The sequence below is a fragment of the Oryctolagus cuniculus genome, chromosome 12, assembly GCF_051225735.1.
Source record: "Oryctolagus cuniculus isolate XC-2025 breed Fujian yellow rabbit chromosome 12, ASM5122573v1, whole genome shotgun sequence".
Lineage (NCBI taxonomy): Eukaryota > Metazoa > Chordata > Mammalia > Lagomorpha > Leporidae > Oryctolagus > Oryctolagus cuniculus.
Genome location: NC_142878.1, coordinates 66,039,271 through 66,061,404, shown reverse-complemented (window position 1 = coordinate 66,061,404; position 22,134 = coordinate 66,039,271). Strand labels below are relative to the sequence as shown.

General features: G+C 44.8%; 1 protein-coding gene across 3 annotated transcripts in view; it reads left to right on the top strand.

Moving 5' to 3' along the window:
• The first annotated feature begins 49 nt into the window (after positions 1–49).
• TTBK2 (tau tubulin kinase 2) overlaps positions 50–22,134 on the top strand; it is a 164,641-nt gene continuing 142,556 nt past the window's right edge. The window contains exon 1 of one of the 3 annotated variants that reach the window (XM_008269122.5): positions 50–158. The gene's annotated coding sequence lies outside the window, so the exon portion shown is untranslated. Of the gene's footprint in view, positions 581–22,134 lie in introns of all 3 variants that reach the window. The other 2 variants (XM_008269121.5, XM_008269119.5) reach the window with 2 other exon arrangements.

The window sequence follows — 22,134 nt, the reverse complement described above, 5'->3', positions numbered from 1 at the left end:
GCCCTCTCAGGCAAACCTGAAGATAGCGGCAATTCTCCGGTGGGGGGCGGAGACGCTCCCTGCCCGACTCTCCGCCCCCTCCGTGATAGGCAATGGGACCAGCCAACCGACGCTGCGGGCTCGGAACGCACTCTCCAATCAGCACCTGTGGCGGAGAGGTGGGCGTGCGCACTGGCGGGGCAGGTGGGCTAGGCTGTGCCGGGTTGCGAAGGGGGAGCATAACGTCGGGTCGGGTCAGCGGGCGCTGCAGTAGTCGCCGCAGCGGCGATGGGAGCGGTGGGGACTAGGCGGCGGCGGCGGCGGCAAGAGGAACAGGGGCTGGTACAAGAGCAGCGGCTGGGGGCGGCCAGCAGCAGCAGTAACGGCAGCAGCCGCCGCCGTCGCCAGTAAGCGCGGACGGTACCTGAGGGGACAATCCACCGGCCGGCCCTCGAAGCCGCGCTCAGGTCCCGCCGCAGTCGGCGGCGGGGGATGGGCAGGCGGCGACGGTCCCGCCTGCCGAGGGTTGTCCCCTGCCGGTCCTGGCCCTGAGCTGGACCCCAGCCCTCCGCCTGAAATCCCCGCGTCCGCCACGGCCCAGGTAGGACACACCCCCCGCACCCCTAGGGCGCCCCGGGTGGCCCCGGCCCCGCCCTCCCCCAATCCTGACCCCCTTCCTCGGGCCGCAGCCCTAGCGGAGTGGCCGCGCCTGGCGAGGAGGAGAAGGGCACCCGGGGCTCGTAGGTCGCTGCCCACGCCCCGGACTTCTGCCAGACCCAGTCACTTTCCAGCTCGGAGACGGTTCTGGTTCTGCCCCATTTCCCCGAAGGCGCCTGCCGCGTCTCCCCCCTCCCCGAGGCTTCGGGTGTCTTCGCCGAACTTGGAGGGTCATGAAGCTTGATTCTGTTTCTCTCTCTGGGTGACCCACATATCGCTGAGACTCATTCCTCTCCGGGTGCCGGAACCTGGGTGCACCGAGGGTTCTTAGGAATTAGCAGTGCGCCTTTCCCAGCCCGCCCGACTGTCATGGAAGGGGGCATAGGACCGGGGAGTCTTGTCTGCTGTGTTGCAATGAGGAGGAAGGCCCGGGACTTTCTGGTACTTAGGTGCTGAAGTAATGAGCCGAGGGATTTGTTCGTCACTTGCTTCGACAAAGATGATGATGTTGACACCGTGGGATGCTGTGGGAGGGACAAAAGACTCCACACATTCATACTGTCAAATCAGAGAAGTAAATCAGCCGTTGTTGTGCAAGGGTACTTTATCTTACAGGGAAGTTAATTTCGATTCAGTCGTGGTTGCGTTGGAGATAAAATGACATTGAGTTGTACTCTGCTTTGAATTAAAGTTGATAGGTGGCAGCAATACTGGAATTAACTCTTCTCTCACCTAGCTTTACAAATTTGTTCCTTCTTGGAGGAACACTAAAGAGAACAGTTTTATTGTAACCTTTTAATGATGTAAAGGTGTTTTCTTATTCAGTAGAAATTCTCTGTGTGTGCCTGGGTGTGTGTGTGGGTGTGGCTGTGAATGGGCCCAGGTCATATACACCGAGGATCCACTCTGTTTTCTTACAGTGTTGATTCTGAGCCCTTCATAACAGTTGCGTTGGTATCTGCACACTGATTTGCCAGGTAGACCAGGAAGATGTTTCTGCTGTTTTTCTTTCAGACAAACGGAATAGAGTAGCATTTATTTAGTTGGGGAAAAGGGGGAGTGATTTATAGAGCAGAGTGAGTGCTGTGTGTTGCTTCCCCTCCTCCCCTTTTTTTAAAGAAGCAGTAATGGTGGTAAATACAATGTAATATGACAAATGTTGAAAATTGCTTTTATTTATTTATTTTTTTGAAATTGTATTTATTTATTTGAAGGGCAGTGTTACAGAGAGAGGAAGAGAGTGGTCTTCCATCCCCTGGTTTACTTCCCAAAGGGCCACATTTGGACCAGCCTATAACTTCATCCAGGTCCCCCATGTGGATTGCAAGGGTTCAAGTACTTGTGCCATCTTCCACTGCTTTTTAATTTTTTTTTTAAGATTTATTTATTTGAAAGTCAGAGTTACACAGAGAGAGGAGAGGCAGAGAGAGAGAGAGATCTTCCATCTGCTGGTTCTCTCCCCAGTTGGCCACAACAGCCGGAGCTGCACACATCTGAAGCCAGGAGCCAGGAGCTTCTTTGGGGTCTCCCACGTGGGTGCAGGGGCCCAAGGACTTGGGCCATCTTCCATTGCTTTCCCAGGCCATAGCAGAGACAAAGAGCTGGACTGGAAGTGTAGCAGCTGGGACTCGAACCAGCGCCCATATCGGGGGTCGGCGCTTCAGGCCAGGGTGTTAACCCACTTTGCCATAGCGCCGGCCCCTCCACTGCTTTCCTAGGTGAATTAGCAGGGAGCTGGTCAGAAGTGGAGAAAGCAGGACTTGAACTGGAGCTCATAGGGAATGCTGGCATTGCAGGCAGCAACTTAACCTGCTGCACCACAGCCCTGCCCCTGAATAGCTGTTCTTTTTTTTTTTTTTTTTTTTTTTTTTGACAGGCAGAGTGGACAGTGAGAGAGAGAGAGAGACAGAGAGAAAGGTCTTCCTTTACCGTTGGTTCACCCTCCAATGGCCGCCGCAGCCAGCGCGCTGTGGCCGGCACACCGCGCTGATCCGAAGGCAGGAGCCAGGTGCTTCTCCTGGTCTCCCATGCGGGTGCAGGGCCCAAGCACTTGGGCCATCCTCCACTGCACTCCCTGGCCACAGCAGAGGGCTGGCCTGGAAGAGGGGCAACTGGGACAGAATCCGGCGCCCCAACTGGTACTAGAACCCGGTGTGCCGGCGCCGCAAGGCGGAGGATTAGCCTAGTGAGCCATGGCGCCAGCCACTGAATAGCTGTTCTTAAATCTAAAAAGAAAAAAAAAGTTTCATTGTGTATACTTGGATGGTATTTGAGGTATACTGTAATCTATTCAAATTGGGAACATATTGAAATGAATCTTTAATTTAGAAGCTTATGTGTTTCTTGTGTGATACATTTTCATCAAGGTACTAAAAGGGATGTTTGAGAACATGGCTATAGAGGAAAGTTTCTCTAATATTTTTCTCTCAGTAATATCAGGAAAATTTTTTCCTGTTCTAGTTTTAGACATGTGAAGAAATCGAAGTCTACAGCTTCATCAATTTCATTATAGTATCAAATTAAAACAAATTTGCTCATTAATAGAGGGCTGACTAAAAATATAACTTGTACTATAGTTGATAGATAATTCAGTGAATTTTCTATTATTATGTATGTCTTCAGATATTTGTGTCTTTTTAAAAACTTTGTTACTTCAAGAAAGCTTCATAAAGTTAGAACTCATTTGTTTTAGCAAATTGAACTCAATTATATAATGCTTCAGATATTAAATAAAATGTTAGAAGTGAAATTTGTTTACTTTAGACAGTGTTCAAGGGTATTTTACATCTAAAATACATTAAAATATGATAGTGAAACTTTGTTGGTTTTTTCAAAGTAAGTACTCCAGAGCTGAGTTATCTATTATTATGGAATTTAAATTTAGCTTTATGGGGCAGGCAATGCTTCATACACTTTACAACTAATATATAAACAAATTGATTTCAACTCATGAGAGACACTGAGTTGGAATCACCCAACTAGGACACTTTCAGATTCTTAATCTTCAGAAACTATGAGATAATAAATGTTTGCTCTTTCAAAAAATATGTAATAAGAGAAGATGTTTAATGATCATTGTAGAACTAGGGGAGGCTGGATTGACTAGCAAAATAAAATAGCCTTTGAAAACTGGTAGAAAACAGTTTCCTTCCTTCTTCACTTTTATTTGTTTATTATTTGAGATGTGGGGAGAGACAGAGAAACTCAGAGAGATCCCTTATCTTCTGGTTCATTCAGATGCCCCTAATAGGCAGAGGTCTGAAACTGGGAACTGGGAATTCACTTTGGGTCTCCCTTATGGGTTATGAGGATGCAACCTCCTGACCTATCACCAGCTGTCTCCCAAGGTGTGCACCAGTAGGAAGCTGGAATCAGAAGCTGTATTCTGTAAACCCAGTATTCCAGAGTAGGATGTGGGCTTCTCCAGTGGCATCTTAACTGCTAGGCCTTCCACTTTTAAAAAATAGCTCCTATAGGAAACATTGCTTAAAGAAAAGCTTTATTTATTTGAAGGGGAAAGAGAGACAGATGAACTACTGATTCAATCTCTACATGCTTGGCAACAGCTGGGGCTGGGTAAGGCCAAAGCAGAAGCCTGTAGCTCAATCCGGGGCTCCCATGTGGGTGGCAGGGACCCAGTTACTTGAAGCATCACTTGTACTCCCAGGATATACATTTTTAAAAAATCTGAATGGCAGAGAGAGAGAGATATCTTCTGTGCACTGGTTTGCCCCTCAAATGACTGCAATGACCAGGGCTGGGCCAGGCCATAGCCAAGTCTCTGATGTGGTGGCATGGGCCCAAGTACTTGGTCCATCATCTGTTTTCCCAGATATAGTTAGCAGGAAGCTGGATCGCAAACAGAGCAGCCAGGACTGGAACCTGGCACTCTAATATGGGGTGCCCCCATTAGAAAACTCAGCTTAAACTGCTGTACCAAAGGCAGCATTCCCCTCCCCCCCTTCCCTCACCAATTCTGTATGCAAGGATGTACATTAGTAGGAAGTTGGAATTGGAAATGAGTGGGGACTCACACCCAGGCTTTCCAATATGGGATGTGAGTGATGTCTTAACTGCTATGCCACAGTATCCCCAGAATTTCTTTTATAGATACGTGGCAAACAGCTTTTTAAGTTTGAGGCCATGTTTCTCAAAATTACTCTAGTTGTGTATTTTTTTGTTCCTTGAGAAACACTCAAAATATAGCTGGAGCTATTTTTGCTTATTTGCTTTGATTTTTTTTAATTGATAATGTGGAATATCTTCAATATTTATAGATTTTTGAAGTTAAACACATTTTATGTTATTTTACTTCTTTGCTATCTTTTTTGGGTTATCCAGCATATTGTAAACAGTAGTGATGGTAGTGATAGTTTTTTCCTCCAGGCCTCAGTGAGTAGAATCTTTTGTGCTGAAAATACTCAGTGCCTTCAAGTTAAATATCGTATTTCTATATTTGATAAAAGAACCTTTAAGTTCATATGAGAAAGTTGAGTTTTTTCGGGCTAAATTTTGATAAGTATAACATATATTACCACTCAAAAATAGTTTTAGTCCTGATTACATTCTGGTGATCCTTGATTATAAATTTAAAATACAGATTGAAATTGTATGAGTATATCCATAATGTGAATATCTGTTTTTTCAGAAAATTTCATCTTCTAAGTAGATGGTTTTTAAAAAAATGTATTCGTGTATTTGAGAGGCAGATAGAGAGTGCCTTTATGTTGATTCAGTCCCCAAATACCATCAACAACCAAGGCTGGCCTGGGCTGAAGCCAGGAGCTTAAAACTCAATATTGGTCTCTCATATATATATGGCAGAAACCCAATTATTGGAGCCGTTACCACTGCCTCGCAGAGTCTGTATTGGTAGGAAGCTGGAGTGAGGAGCTAGAACCAGGTATTTAACTCAGGTACTCTGATTTGGGATGCTGGCATCTTAACCACTCAGCCTAATGCTTGCCCTTAAACACATGATGTTTAAATGGACTTCTTGCTGTATTTTAATTTATGTTATATGACTTTAAACATGATTGTTCTCTTTGTAGTTATTATTTTATACACTTTTGATAGTTAATGTAGTATACTAAGAAAATTTTTGTGAACATCTTAGTTTTCTTCCTATGATTTGTTTTTTAAACTTTGGATATAAGCTCTCTGGTACTTTTGAGACGTTATAGTTGCTTATTGTTGTATTATAGGGATTTATTTTCATTTCAATCAGGGGAATGCTTTACAGGGTAAAATATGAACTGTTCTTTGAAAAGAATCTGGGGTATAGTAGTGTTTTCTGAAGAATCGGGGTAGAGAGTAGCTTATTGGCTTCCTTTGGCAAATTATGAAGATTTACCCTGTTTTAAGAATCATTATTTGGCCGGTGCTGCAGCTCAATAGGCTAATCCTCCACCTTGCGGCGCCAGTACTCCAGGTTCTAGTCCTGGTCGGGGCGCCAGATTCTGTCCCGGTTGCTCCTCTTCCAGGCCAGCTCTCTGCTGTGGCCTGGGGGTGCGCTTCTTGGGCCCTGCACCCCATGGGAGACCAGGATAAGCACCTGGCTCCTGCCTTCGGATCAGCGCAGTGCGCCGGCCGCAGCGCGCCGGCCGCGGTGGCCATTGGAGGGTGAACCAACGGCAAGGGAAGACCTTTCTCTCTGTCTCTCTCTCTCACTGTCCACTCTGCCTGTCAAAAATAAATAAATAAAAATAAAAAAAACATTATTTAACAGAGAATTTATATCTTTTTTTTTTTTTTTAATTATTCATTTACTTGAAAGTTAGAGTTACACAGAGAGAGGAGAGGCAGAAAGAGAGGTCTTGCATCTGCTGGATCATTCCCCAGTTGGCCGCAATGGCCGGAGCTGCACCGATTCGGAGCCAGAAGCTTCTTCTGGGTCTCCCACGTGGGTGCAGGGGCCCAAGGACTTGGGCCATCTTCTACTGCTTTCCCAGGCCACAGCAGAGAGTTGGATCAGAAGTGGAGCAGCCGGGTCTTGAACCGGTGCCCATGTGCGATGCCAGCGTTTCAGGCCAGGGCATTAACCTGCTGCACCACAGCGCCGGCCCCAGAGAATTTATATCTTTATTGACATTAATAGTCATTGTTTTTTAATGTTTGAATTAAAAACTTGTTTGCCATTATGTCTGTTTTTACCAAAATACTGTTGTTATTAATATTTTTTTACCTCTTGTTCAGAGTTTCAAAGTAATTACCTTAAAAAGTGAGGTAACATTGTTTCTCTTTTCTTATTCTACATGTATAATCTAACTACTATATTTATCTGACATATAGCTTTTTTTTTTTTTTTTAAACAGGCAGAGTTAGACAGTAAGAGAGAGAGATAGAGAGAAAGGTCTTCCTTCCATTGGTTCACCCCCCAAATGACCACTACGGCCGGCACGCTGTGCTGATCAGAAGCCAGGAGCCAGGTGCTTCCTCCTGGTCTCCCATGTGGGTGCAGGGCCCAAGCACTTGGGCCATCCTCCACTGCCTTCCCAGACCACAGCAGAGAGCTGGACTAGAAGAGGAGCAACCCGGACAGAACTGGTGCCCCAACCAGGACTAGAACCCGGAGTACCGGCGCCACAGGCGGAGGATTAGCCTAGTGAGTCACGGTGCCGGCCACATATAGCTTTTTAAAAAATGCCTATTTATTTTCTTGTACTTGAAAGAGTAAGAGAGAGCGAGAGTGAGAGAACTTCTACCCACCATTTCACTTTCCAGATGCCTACAAAAGCTAAGGCTGGGCCATTCTAGAGGCAGGAGTGTATAACTCCATCTAAGTCTCTTTTTTTTTTTTTTTTTTTTTTTGACAGGCAGAGTGGACAGTGAGAGAGAGAGAGACAGAGAGAAAGGTCTTCCTTTGCCGTTGGTTCACCCTCCAATGGCCGCCGCTGCAGCCGGCGCACCGCGCCGATCCGATGGCAGGAGCCAGGATCCAGGTGCTTTTCCTGGTCTCCCATGGGGTGCAGGGCCCAAGCACCTGGGCCATCCTCCACTGCACTCCCTGGCCATAGCAGAGAGCTGGCCTGGAAGAGGGGCAACCGGGACAGAATCCGGCGCCCCAACCGGGTCTAGAACCCGGTGTGCCGGCGCCGCAAGGTGTTTTTTTTTTTTTTTTTGTTTTTTGTTTTTTTTTTTTTTCATCTAAGTCTCTTTCACAAATGACAGGAGCCTAAGGACTTGAGCCATCATCTGCTGCATTCCAGGATGCATTAATAGGAAGCTGGATCAGAGGAAGAGTAGCCTGGACTCTGACATGAGTGGCAGCTTAACGTACTGCTCTGAAATGCCCACCCCTAACATTAAAAAATTTTTGATATGTATTGTGTATTTCTGATGGAGTTTAAAGTCCTCTGTATTTTTACTCCATCTATGAAGTGCCTCAGTTTCTAAGGTATCAAAAAAAATATTTTATTAACAACTTTCATTTGGATAGAATAAAACTTTTTTTAAAAAAAAGATTTATTTATTTGAGAGGCAGAGTTGCAGAGAGAGAGAAGGAGAGACAGAGAGAGGTCTTCTATTAACTGGTTCACTCTCCAAATGGCAACAACAGCACTGCAGACAGAGGCTTAACCTACTATGCCACAGTGCCAGACCTATACCCTCATTTTTTTTTGTTGTTAAATTTTATTTATTTGAAAGGCAGAATTACAGAGATAGGTAGAGCCAGAGGGAGAGAGGGGTCTTCCATCTGCTGGTTCACTCCCCAATTGGCCACAATGGCCAAAGCTGAGCTGATCCTAAGCCAGGAGCCAGGACCTTTCTCTGGGTCTCCCATGTGGGTGCAGGGGCCCGAGTCCTTGGGCCATCTTCCACTGCTTTCTCAGGCCATAGCAGAGAGCTGGATCGGAAATGGAGCAGCTGGGACTCAAACCCGTGCCCATATGGGATGCCAGTGCTGCAGGCCAGGGCTTTAACCTGCTGCGCCACAGCACCGGCCCCATAACCTCATTTTTAGAAAGGCAATTATTTTGAAACTACACAGAGAAATAAGACAGTATAAAATATTACAAGAACATTTTGGTAAAAACAGACATAAAGCAAGTTTTCTAATTTAGACATTAAACAATAATGAATCTAAGGTCTGGTGTTGTGGTGTAGAGTGTGAAGCTGCTGCCTGCGACGCCAGCATCCCATATGGGTGCCAATTTGAGATCTGGCTGCTCTGCTTCCAATCCAGTTCTCTGAAAATGCACCTGAGAAGGTAGTGGAAGATGATCCAAGTCCTTGGGCCCCTGCATCCACATGGGAGACACTTGAAAGACATTCTTGGCTCCTGTCTTCCATTGGGCCCAGCCCGAGCCATTGCATCCATTTGGGAAGTAAACCAGCAGATGGAAGATCATTCTCCCCCTCTCTCTCTCTAACTCTGACTTTCAAATAAATAAATAAATCTTAAAAAAATGATTCTCAATAAGATAGAGCTGAAGGGTAGAAAAATAGGAAAAACTGAATGAACAAAGAGAAAAAAAATGAAATTTGATTTTAAGAAATCATCTGGAGGGGGCAGGTATGTGGCACAGTAGTTAAGACACCACTTGGGTTGCCTGCATCCTGAATCAGAGTGCCTGGTTTGAGTCCTGGATCTCCCTCCTGCTTCTCATTCAGCCTCCTGCTAATGACACCCTAAGAGGAAGCAGTGATGGCTTATGGACTTGGGGCCCTGCCACTTAAATGGGAGATCTGGATTGAATTCTAGAATCCTGGCTTTGGCATGGCCTGGCCCTTGCTATTGCAGGCCTTTGGGGAACGAACTGACAGATGGAAGATTGATCTCTCTCTCTCTCTGTCACTTTGCCTTTCAAATGAAATTAAATAATCTAGGGGTAAAATTACATGGTAAGTGGGGCAGGTGTTTGGCACAGAGGTTAAGATGCCACTTGTAGGCTGGCATTGTGGCCATTGTGGCCATCTGGGGAGTGCATTAGCAGATGGATGATCTCTGTGTCTCCCCCCCACCCCTCTAACTTTCAAATAAATAATTCTTTAAAAAAGATGCTACTTGCAATGGCCATATCCCATATCCCATATCGGAATGTCTGGGTTTGAGTCCTGGCTCCACTTCCGATTCTAGATTCCTGTTGATGTGCACCATGAGAGGCAGAAGGTGATGGCTCAAGTAGTTGGATCTCTGCCACCAATGTGGGATACTAAGATTGAGTTCCTGGCTTCTGACTTTGGTCTAGCCCAGCACTGGCTATCAAGGGCATTTGAGGAATGAACTAGGGGTGGGAGATCTCTCTGTGTTTCTCTCTCTGCCTTTCAAATAAAGAAAATAAATAAAATATAATAAGCAAAACATTATGTGGCAGATGGGAAACTAGATCAGGACTTCATTTCTGCTGGACTTCCTTAGTACTTAAAAAATTCAACTACCCAAGACAAATACAGCCCACTTTTTAACTTCCTTAATTCCATAAATGAAAGTATCACCACTTAATCAGACACCCAAGCTCAAAAATATCAAATTTTTTATATCTCCTGGTTTCTTCTAGTTCTACTTGTACAAACCCTCTTTTTTTCTGTTTACACTTCTTCCACCTTAACTCAGCTTTTCTGAACCTTTGAACTACTGCAGTAGTCACATCTGTTCATTCATTAAATACTTGTTAAGTATCTACCATGTTACTGTGTTAGAGGTCAGATTCATCAGTGAACAAAACATATATAAGCTCCTCACTTTTTGAACTTACAATATAGTAGAAGACATTTGTGGAACAGGAATTAAAAGTGTTCCAAGCATTATGAAGGGAAAAATGCAGACATGTACATATAATAGATAGACCCAGGGGCCAGCGCTGTGGCATAGTGGGTAAAGCTGCCTCCTGCAATGCCAGCATCCCATATGGGCACCAGTTCAAGTCCTGGCTGCTCCACTTCCTATCCAACTCTCTGCTATGGCCTGGGAAACATGGCCCAAGTCCTTGGGCCCCTGCACCAGTGTGGGAGACCCGGAGGAAGCTCCTAGCTCCTGGCTCCTGGCTTCGGATCCATGCAGTTCCAGCCGTTGTGGCCAACTGGGAAGTGAACCAACAGGTTGGAAGATCTCTCTCTCTCTCTCTCCCTCTCTCTAACTCTGACTTTCAAGTAAAATAAATAAATCTTTTAAAAAATAGATAAACCCAACAGTCAAGAGATGGGCTCAGGGAAGAAGTTTCTTTTGTTTGTTCTACATACAGTTTGTTCTACATACTCTATCAAATTTAGAGTTTAGTGGATATATTACAGGTAGAAGTAGTTAAATAATTTAAATGTTTTTATATTAAAAAATTAATAAAACTAAGTTTTTACACACAAATCCTAAAACAGCTTAGACACATCCTTTCAGAATACCAGGCTGTTGTGAAAAGGTTTGTCCTGAAGAGTCCACTTCTTCCTTCATTGTGGGTTTCTACTTTGGGTTTTTCCAGGCTTCAGTTGCTTGAGTATTGATAGAGTTCCTTTGTTATATTTCACACTCTCTGAACCATCAGAAGCAAGGATGGGCCCGGTGCCATGGTGCAGTGGGTTAATCCTCTGCCTGCGGTGCTGCCATCCCATATGGGCGCCGGTTCGTGTCCTGGCTGCTCCTGTTCCAATCCAGCTCTCTGCTGTGGCCTGGGAAAGCAGTACAAGATGGCCCAGGTTCTTGGGCCCCTGCACCCGCAAGGGAGACTGGAAAGAAGCTCCTGGCTCCTGGCTTCGGATTGGCGCAGTGAACCAACAGATGGAAGACCTTTCTCTCTGCCTCTCCCTCTCACTGTAACTCTACCTCTCAAATTAAAAAAAAAAAAAAAAAAAAAAGAAGCTAGGACTAGGTGTTACCAGTAGTGAGGCTGTATATGGTTACAAGAAAAAATGTTCCAGTAGTTACAGTGTCTGTGTAACTAGGATCTAGCAGCTTATAGGTGATTCATTAAATGTGCAAGTAATTAAGCTATAATTTGAACTGAATATCTTTGTAAGTTGAAAAGATATTTTTTTTTAATTTTTTTTTTTTGACAGGCAGAGTGGACAGTGAGAGAGAGAGACAGAGAGAAAGGTCTTCCTTTGCCGTTGGTTCACCCTCCAATGGCCACCGCGGCCAGCGCGCTGCGGCCGGCGCACCGCGCTGATCCGATGGCAGGAGCCAGGAGCCAGGTGCTTTTCCTGGTCTCCCATGGGGTGCAGGGCCCAAGCACCTGGGCCATCCTCCACTGCACTCCCTGGCCACAGCAGAGAGCTGGCCTGGAAGAGGGGCAACCGGGACAGAATCCGGTGCCCCGACCGGGACTAGAACCCTGTGTGCCGGCGCCGCTAGGCGGAGGATTAGCCTAGTGAGCCGCGGCGCCGGCCGAAAAGATATGTTTTTAAACCAAAAAGTATATATACCGTATCATGCACTGAAACCTAATTTTTATTTTAGAGAATAAAATTATTATATCTGCTACTTTTTTAAAAAAAATTTATTTAGTTTGAAAGAGTTACAGAGAGAGGGAGATAGAGACAGATCTTCTGTCCACTGGATCACTCCCTAGATGGCTGCAACAGCTAGCACTGGACCAGGCTGGAGCCAGGAGCTTTACCTCGGTCTCCCACGTTGGTGGCAGGGACCCAAACACGTAGGCCATCTTCTGCTGCTTTTTCTGGGCTGTTAGCAGGGAGCTGGACTGGAAGTGGAGCAGTGGGGACATGAATCATTACCCATGTGGGATGTCAGCGTCACACATGGCAGCATTACCCGCTTTACCACAACTCCGTTCCCTATCTACTACCTCTTTTTTTTTTTTTAAAAGATTTTCCTATCTACTACTTCTTAATAAATATTTACTAAACAAATTAATATAAACTGCTTATTATGCATCCATATGATGTTTGAATTTATTCTGGTTTCTCCTGTGACTTATCATAGGACTTTAGATAACTTGACTTCTCTTTGCCTATTTTTGTTTTTTAAAGGAAAGTTAATATACTTAAAATCTTTTTACAATGAAAGTCTATTTTTTTCTTTGTCTACTGAGAGAGTCATAACATAAAACTTTATTTGATTGGTTTGGTTACAGTAGGTTTTCTCAAGAATAATATAGCTTAGAGTTTTCCAAACAATCTGACCATACAAATTGCACAGTATTTTCTATAAGGGGAGAATTTGTTTCTGTGTTGTTAGCTTTGTCGTCAGGGAGGGGAGAACTACATTGTTTACACTTTATTCTGTTGTTAGTAATTGTAACCATACTGACTACTAACGTTTCTCTTCACTTTAAAAATAAGATCTGTTTTATTTGAAAGGCAGAAATAGGTATGTAGGTAGAGGCAGAGAGAGATCTCCCATCCAGTGCTTCCTTCCCCAAATGCCTGCAACAGCCATGACTGGGTCAACCGGAAACTAGGACTTTGGGGCTCAATCTAGGTCTCCCATGTGGGTGTCAGGGACCTGAGAATTTGAGCCATCACCTGCTTCCCCCAATTTGGACACTAGCAGGAAGCTAGAATTGAAAGCAGAGCTGGAAGTTGAAACTAGGCACTCCAACATGAGATATAGGAATCCCAAGTGATCTCTTCATTATTATGCCAAATGCCTGCCCCCTCTTCATTTTTAAGAGATATTTAACTTGATTGGATCTATTTATTGAGCTGGGAGAGATTCCATGCTGCTATAAATATAGTTTAGAATGGGAGGCCAGTGTTGTGGCATAGCAAGTTAAGCTACCTTTGATACCGGCATCCAATATGGCTGTAGGTTTGAGTCCCGGCTGTTCTACTCCCAATCCAGCTCCTTGCTAATGCACCTGGTAAAGCAGTAGAAGATGGCCCAAGTACTTGGGCCTCTGCCATCCATGTAGGACACTGGTTGAAGCTCCTGGTTTCTCATGGCCATTTGAAAAGTAAATCAGTGATGGAGGATATCTCACCCTTCCCAACCCCCCATAAACCAGCCTTTCAAATAAATAATGAATCTTTAAAAAAAAATAGTTTAGAATGAACAGTTGAGTTGTTAGAATTAGTATCAAATCTTGGCCGGCGCCGCGGCTCAATAGGCTAGTCCTCCGCCTAGCGGCGCCGGCACACCGGGTTCTAGTCCCGGTTGGGGCGCCGGATTCTGTCCCGGTTGCCCCTCTTCCAGGCCAGCCCTCTGCTGTGGCCAGGGAGTGCAGTGGAGGATGGCCCAGGTGCTTGGGCCCTGCACCCCATGGGAGACCAGGAAAAGCACCTGGCTCCTGGCTCCTGCCATCGGATCAGCGCGGTGCGCCGGCCGCAGCGCGCCGGCCACGGCGGCCATTGGAGGGTGAACCAACGGCAAAGGAAGACCTTTCTCTCTGTCTCTCTCTCTCACTGTCCACTCTGCCTGTCAAAAAAAAAAAAAAAAAAAAAAAAAAAAAAGAATTAGTATCAAATCTTTCTCTCTTTTTATTTACTTTTTTTTTTAAAAGATTTATTTATTTATTTATTATTTAAAAGGCAGAGTTACAGAGAAAGAGGGAGAGAGGAGGTCTTCCATCCTCTGGTTTGCTCCCCAGTGGCTACAATGGCTGGAGCTGGGCTGATCCGAAGCCAGGAGTCAGGAGCCACAAGCTTCTTCTGGGTCTCCCACATGGGTGCAGAGGCCCAAGTACTTGGGCTCTCTTCTGCTTTCCTAGGCTGTAGCAGAGAGCTGGATCAGAAGTGGAGCAACTGGGATGCGAACTGGTACCCATATGGGATGCTGGCACTGCAGGTGGTGGCTTTACCTGCTATGCCACAGCACTGCCCCCTTTATTGATTCTTTTTTTTTTTTTTTTTTTTTTTTTGACAGGCAGAATTAGAGAGAGAGACAGAGAGAAAGGTCTTCCTTCCGTTGATTCACGCCCCAAATGGCCGCTTTGGCCGGTGCGCTGCGCCGATCAGGAGCCAGGTGCAGGACTCCCATGTGGGTGCAGGGCCCAAGCACTTGGGCCATCCTCCACTGCCTTCCCAGGGCACAGCAGAGAGCAGGACTGAAAGAGGAGCAACTGGGACAGAATCCGGAGCCCCAACTGGGACTAGAACCTGGAGTACCAGAGCCGCAGGTGGAGGATTAGCCTAGTGAGCCATGGCGCCGGCCCTTCATTGATTATTTAGAGGGGCTTTTGCTAAGACAAATGGGGAAAAATGAAAACACCATATCCCACTGGATTTTTCTATTGTTTACATATTAGATATCTTGAAAAGCTTAGCTATTGTATAGTCTTTATAAATTTGTGTATATATCCATCTTGCTTTATTTTAAAATATAACAATTTATATAATTTGATAGTGTAAAAAATGTAGTATTTTGATTTTTAGAATTTACCACTGTGCATCTCACTACATTTTTATCAAGTTTTAGAATATATGTATATAAATCAGGCATTCTGAATACTGTTTACATAATAGATCATGATTACTTTGAAAGTATCTCATCTTTTGCTTTGATAATAGGAGGTATTTGGTGAATAATTTTTATCAAATTTGGAAATGTGATTTAGGCGTACTTTTTTCTAAGCATGGGATCTCCCTGAGCCTTATAGGTGTATCCAGAAAGTAAAACAATGTTTTAAAGGTAGAGAGAAACATTTCTTCTTTTCTAAAGATTTATTTAAGAGGCAGAGTTAGAGAGAGAGGTCTTTCTTCCACTGGTTCACTCCTCAAATGGCTGAAATGGCTAGAGCTGGGCTGATCTGAAGCCAGGAGCCAGGAGCTTCTTCTGGGTCTCCCATGTGGGTACAGGAGCCGCAGCACTTGGGCCATCTTGTACTGCTTTCCCAGACTGCTGGCAGAGAGCTGGTTCAGAAGAGGAGCAGCTGGGATGTGAACTGATGCCCATATGGAATGCTGGTACTGCAGATGGAGGCTTAACCTACTATGCCACAGTGCCAGTCCAAGAGAAACATTTCAGGACAATATGTTTACTCTTTTATACAGTAAAAAAAAAATATTACAGAATAAAAGTATAAATAACCTTTTTATTAATCTCCTTTTGGGACTCCAGTAACATATACAGGGTACTTCACAAAGTTCATGGAAGACTGGAATTAAAGAAAAGCTTTATTTTGGGGCAAAATATTTTTGAAATCCTTGCAGTTTTTTTAGTTTCATTTTCCATGAAGTTTTTGAAATCTCTCAGGTGTTAGGCCTTTTGATATTATCTCAGCTCATTGATGCTGTGTTCATTTTTTTTGTTTGTTTCATTTTGGATAGTTTCTTTTTTATTTTATTAATTCCTGATACACTTCTATAATATTTTCCACGGAGTAACTTCTGGCTTTATCCATTTCAAAACTGGCTCCTCCTTTATATCTGGGGCCCAGTGCCACTGGACATGTTTGTGTCATGATGTGCTCTCTTGTCTAGAAGTCAGCAAGGTTGACCATAGTAATCTTCTTGGGAAACCTTCAGATCCTGGACCCAAGAGCACAATGAGTTGGGAGAGTAGTCTTGGATTCGTGGGTCACAGGAGGCAGGAATGAAGAATGGCAAAGATGAAGAGATGTGTTTGGAAGAATGGGTGCAGAGCCTCCATCCATTATCTGGGCATAACCCCTTCTAGGAATCTCTATGTGTTCAGGTATTTGGAAGCTTCTAATAGTTTTTTAAATTTGTTATTTGTTTTTCTGCTTTGGTTAATCTGGCATTAATCCCATCTAGCATATTTTTCAAAGTATTTTTCATCTCAGATACATTTTTTTCTTTTCAAGATTTATTTATTTATTTATTTGAAAGGCAGAGTTACAGAGAAAGAGAAAGAGGGATATTCCATCTGCTGATTCACTCCCCAAATGGCTGGAGCTGGGCCAGTCTGAAGCCAGAGACCAGAAGATTCTTCTGGGTCTCCCATGTGGGTGCAGGGGCCCAACGTCTTGGGCTATCCTTTGCTGCTTTTCCAGGTGCATTAGCACGGAGCTGGATCAGAAGTGGAGCAGGGCCCATCACAGCGGGTTAAACCTCCACCTGCAGTGCTGGCATCCCATATGGGCACCAGTTCAAGACCTGGCTGCTCCACTTCTGATCTAGCTCTCTGCTATGACCTGAGAAAGCAGCAGAGAATGGCCCAAGTCATTGGACCCCTGCACCCATGTGGTGACTTAGAAGAAGCTCCTGGCTCCTAGCTTTAGAACAGCTCAAGCTCCGGCCATTGCAGCCATTTGGGGAGTGAACCAGTGGATGGAAGACCTCTCTCTCTGTCTCTGCCTCCCTCTGTAACTCTGTATTTCAAACAAAATCTTAAAAGAAAAACAAAAAGAAGTGGAGCAGCCAGGATGTGAACTGGCGCCCATAGGTAATGCAAGGAGCTGCTTTATCTGCTACACTACAGTGCCGGCCCTATCAGATGTGTACTTTTAGTGTTCAGAAACTCAATTTTTAAATTTTTCTTTCCTTCTTGAGTTTGTAGTTTTCTCTACCTTTTTGAATGTATTGATTATTTTTGTAATAGCTGCTTTAAAGTCCTAACCTGCAAGTTTTACCATCTGCACTTTTTCGAGGTCTGGTTAGTATTTCTTCTTGTTTGCATCCCTGGTAATTTTTGTTTGGGTACCAGACATTGTGATTTTACATGGTTATGTACTGGATTTGAGGATGGGGAGTTGTGTGTGTGTATGCTCCTTTAAATATTTTTGAGTTTTTTTTTTTTAATTTTTAATTTTTCTGACAGGCAGAGTGGACAGTGAGAGAGAGACAGAGAGAAAGGTCTTCCTTTTGCCATTGATTCACCCTCCAATGGCCGCCGCGGCCGGCGCGCTGCAGCCGGCGCATCGTGCTGATCCGAAGCCAGGAGCCAGGTGCTTCTCCTGGCCTCCCCTGTGGGTGCAGGGCCCAAGCACTTGGGCCATCCTCCACTGCACTCCCGGGACACAGCAGAGAGCTGGCCTGGAAGAGGGGCAACCGGGGCAGAATCCGGAGCCCCAACTGGGACTAGAACCTAGTGTGCCGGCGCCGCAAGGCAGAGGATTAGCCTATTGATCCGCGGCGCTGGCCTTGAGTTTTGTTTTGTGATAGTTGTTTTATATGTTGAAGGCCTTGGAAGTGTGAAGGTCATTTTCACTCTTGCTGGTGGTCATATGAACTGTTCACAGCCCTGTATAAGCATCAAGGATTGTTCTGCCTGCCACCTCCCAGGGGTTCTTTCCCTGGCCTTGACTTAGGGATACATGTACTGATCAGTACTCCTCCAAAGACTCCAGGGGATCCCTCTGTGAAATACAGAGTTTCCTGTCTCCTCTCTAGTATTCTGTTCTATGAACTTTAGTTTATTTGACCTTTCCAAACCTTTGAATTCTGTCTCCTTATCATTGAGACCTCTGGGGTCTGTTTGGGTTCCTTGTTTCTGTGGTGTTTCATGGAGTAAGCTAGAGTAGTCATAGAGCTCTTTTCATTTATTTGCCTTCTCTCATGGAACTCTGTCCTTTACGGCTTGTTGTGCCTGACCACTGTTTCATATATCTGTTTTTCTAGTTCTTTAAGGTAAGAGGGTAAATCCAGAATCTGTTACTTTATTTTGGCTAGGAGCTGAAGTGGTCTTACAGGTATATTTAAATCTTAAACAAAAAGCCGGCGCCGTGGCTCAATAGGCTAATCCTCCGCCTTGCGGCGCCGGCACACCAGGTTCTAGTCCCGGTCGGGGCGCTGGATTCTTTCCCGGTTTCCCCTCTTCCAGGCCAGCTTTCTGCTGTGGCCCAGGAGTGCAGTGGAGGATGGCCCAAGTGCTTGGGCCCTGCACCCGCATGGGAGACCAGGAGAAGCACCTGGCTCCTGCCTTTGGATCAGCACAGTGCGCCGGCCGCAGTGTGCCGGCCGCGGTGGCCATTGGAGGGTGAACCAATGGCAAAAGGAAGACCTTTCTCTCTGTCTCTCTCTCTCTCACTGTCCACTCTGCCTGTCCAAAAAAAAAAAAAAAAACTAAAACAAAGAGGAGTCATATTTCACACTTAATGCTGTCACTAGAAGTGTGCATGTATTATATGTATATAACCAAAATGTAATTTCAAATATATTTTCCTTACCTTTGAACACATCATAAGCTTTTTTGGTGATTAATTCTAGCATTGTAGATTGAGATTAAAATCATATATTAAAAATACCTTTCTGATATTTTTCTGTTAAGGAACATAATTATCTCGTATAAACTAGATGTGACACTTATAAAACTGCTGTTTAGTGAATTATTGAGCTCCCACCCAAGATGCAGGTAAACATTGCTTGAGCCTATGTAGAAAATAACAACAGTCTTGTAACTGACTTACTTTCCACTTACATTATATCATCCATCTACTCTGATGTCCTTCAGTGGCTCATTCCTTACCTAGAAACAAAAAGATGTCCATCTTCTTAGCTTGATTTGTACATCTGAACTCAGTTTTCCTTTCAGGCCTATGTATTCTTTCTTCCAATAAGAACTCTCTTGCTTTTTTAATCATTCATTTTTCCATGAACTTGAATGTTACCCTCATTTCCTCTCTGTACCTTGCTTACCTCCTCAGCCAGTTAGCTTTTTGCCTTGAAACAAGCCAGCCCAAAATTTAGAGGCTAAAACAATCATTGTTTAGTACTATTCTGTGAGTTGACTGGGCTCAGCTGAATAGTTCTTTTGGTCTTGTCTGGGCTTGCTTATGTGAGGCAGTAAGCTGACTTGGGTTTCTTCTCATGTGTTTGTGTTCCATAACCAGCCAAAGAGGATAAGATTCGTGCATACATGCTTTTCAGTCTTCTGTATTACAGAGGGCATTGTGGCACAGTGAATTAAGTGGTTGCTTGGGTATCTCACATCCCAGTTTGGAGTGCAGGTTTGAGTACCACCTGCTCTGCCTCTGATCCAGCTTCCTGCCAACATATTCTGGGAGGCAGCAGATGATGGCTCCAGTGCTTGGGTCCCTGCCACACATGTGGGAGGCCTGGTTGGAGTTCCTGTTTCCTGAATTCAGCCTGACTCAGCCCCAGCTGTTGTGGGCATTTGGGGGAATAAACCAGCAGATGGAAAATACTTTTCTCTTTTCCTTTCTCTCTGCCTTTCAAGTAGATGAAAATAAATAATTTTGTCTTGGAAAAAGAGTGTTTTGGAAATAATTGTTCAACTTTCTCTTCCCTTAACTTGATTGGAAACTCATTGAGGTTTGGAAAACTGTGTGTTATAGTTGTTCTACTTGTCTGTGTAATAATGGCAATTTATTGAATGAGTATATTTGAATTTTTAAGTTAATTATTTGCTGGAAGACTACTTAGTTTCATGCAGCTGTAACATTTATTGAAGGATATTTTTGTAGTAGGTGTTATGCTAGGTCCTAAGAATATAAAGAAGGGAATTGAATGAGTAGATATTCTTGACCTCAAAAATTGAGAGGCTGGCGCCGCAGCTCAATAGGCTAATCCTCCGCCTACGGCGCCGGCACACCAGGTTCTAGTCCTGGTCGGGGCGCCGGATTCTGTCTCGGTTGCCTCTCTTCCAGGCCAGCTCTCTGCTGTGGCCAGGGAGTGCAGTGGAGGATGGTCCAAGTCCTTTGTCCCTGCACCCGCATGGGAGACCAGGAGAAGCACCTGGCTCCTAGCTTCGGATCGGCGCGGTGCGCCAGCTGCAGCGCGCTGGCCGCGGTGGCCATTGGAGGTGAACCAACGGTAAAGGAAGACCTTTCTCTCTGTCTCTCTCTCTCACTGTCCACTCTGCCTGTCAAAAAAAAAAAAAAATTGAGAGTGTTAGTAAGAAATTAGAAATTGCTTGTGTACTTGTAATTACCGTTTCTTTACTCTGAACCTAGATTTAGACACGATGCTCAACTCACATGTTAACTAACTTTTTTAAATTACCTATTTTATTTATTTGAAAGGCAGAGAGGGAGTAGGTAAGGGAAGAGAGAGAGAGAGAATCTTCTCCTGTTTGCTGATTCACTCCTCAAATTCATGCAATAGCCAAGGCAGGGCCGGGCCAAAACCAGGAGCTGGGAACTCACTTCCAATTCCCACTTAGGTGGCTGCTACTTGAGACATCACATGCTGCCTCCAAGAGTACACATTAACAGTTAACTGGAATCAAGAGCAGACCTGGTTCTCAAACCCAAGCTCTGCGATTCAGGACACAGCAACATCAAGTGGCATCTTAACTGCTATACCAAATACCTGCCCCTATTCTTTTTTTTTTGGACAGGTAGAGTTAGACAGTGAGAGAGAGAGTCAGAGAGAAAGGTCTTCCCTCCGTTGGTTCACCCTCCGAAAGGCTGCCACGGCTGGCGCTGCACCGATCCGAAGCCAGGTGATTCTTCCTGGTCTCCTACTCGGGTGCAGGGGCCCAAGTACTAGGACCATCCTCTACTGCCTTCCTGTGCCACAGCAAGAGCTGGACTGGAAGAGGAGCAACTGGGACTAGAACCCGGCGCCCATATGGGATGCCGGCACCGAAGGTGGAGGATTAACCAAGTGAGCCTCAGCGCTGGCCCCAGTTGCCCCTATTCTTGTAATTTTTGTGCTAATCTTGTTCTTACTTTTCTTTATCTACTATGTATATTTGCATACCTTAATGTAGTATAGTTTTGTTTATTTTAAAATTTTATGTAAAAGGATACTGTGTGAATTCTTTTGATTTTTTTCAGTGTTGTTTCTGAGATTCATTCATACAGATCAGTGTAGCAGTAGTTTCTTCCATGTGATAGAATGATGTCCCCCAAAGATGGTCATATCCTAATCCCTGAAACCTGTGAATATGTTAGCTTTATGTGACAGAAGGGATTTTGCAGATGTGGTTAAATTAAGGCTATTGAGGGGAAATGTGTCCCTCTTGATCATCCAGGTGGGTCCAGTGTAATCACAAGGGTTCTCATAATAGGGGAACTTATTTATTTATTTAATTTTTTAAAAGGTTATATTTATTTAAGAGGTAGAATTACACACAGAGAGAGGGAGAGACAGTGAGAGGTCTTCCATCTGCTGGTTCACTCCCCAAATGGCCGCAATGGCTGGAGCTGGGCCGATACGAAGCCTGGAGCCAGGAGCTTCTTCCAGGCTTCCCATGCGTGTGCAGGGGCCCAAGCATTTGAGCCATCCTCCACTGTTTTCCCAGGCCATAGCAGAGAGCTGGACTGGAAGAAGAGCAGACAGGACCTGAACTGGTACCATATGGAATGCTGGTGCTGCAGGCAGAGGATTAACCACAACGCCAGCCCCAGCTTATTTATTTTGTCAGAAATAAGGAGGTATGATAGCGGAAGCAAGGGACAAAAAGGGCTCGGGCGGGAGTAGGGGTGGGGAAGAGACAGAGATTTGATGATGCTATGCTACTGACTTTGACCATAGAGGGGAGAATGGGGCCATGAGCCGAAGAATTAAGACAGCTTCTAGGAGCAGGAAAAAGCAAGGAAAAGGATTCTGTCCTAGAGCCTTCAGAAGGAACATAGCCCTGCTTAACATGTTGATTAGAGCCCAGTATAAGCCTAGATTTCTGATCTCTAGAACTGTAAGATTATGAATACTTGCTGTTTTGTCACTTAATTTGTCCAACTTGTATGACAATTGCAGGAAATGAAGGTGTGAATTTATCCATTCTTGTTGGATGCTCAA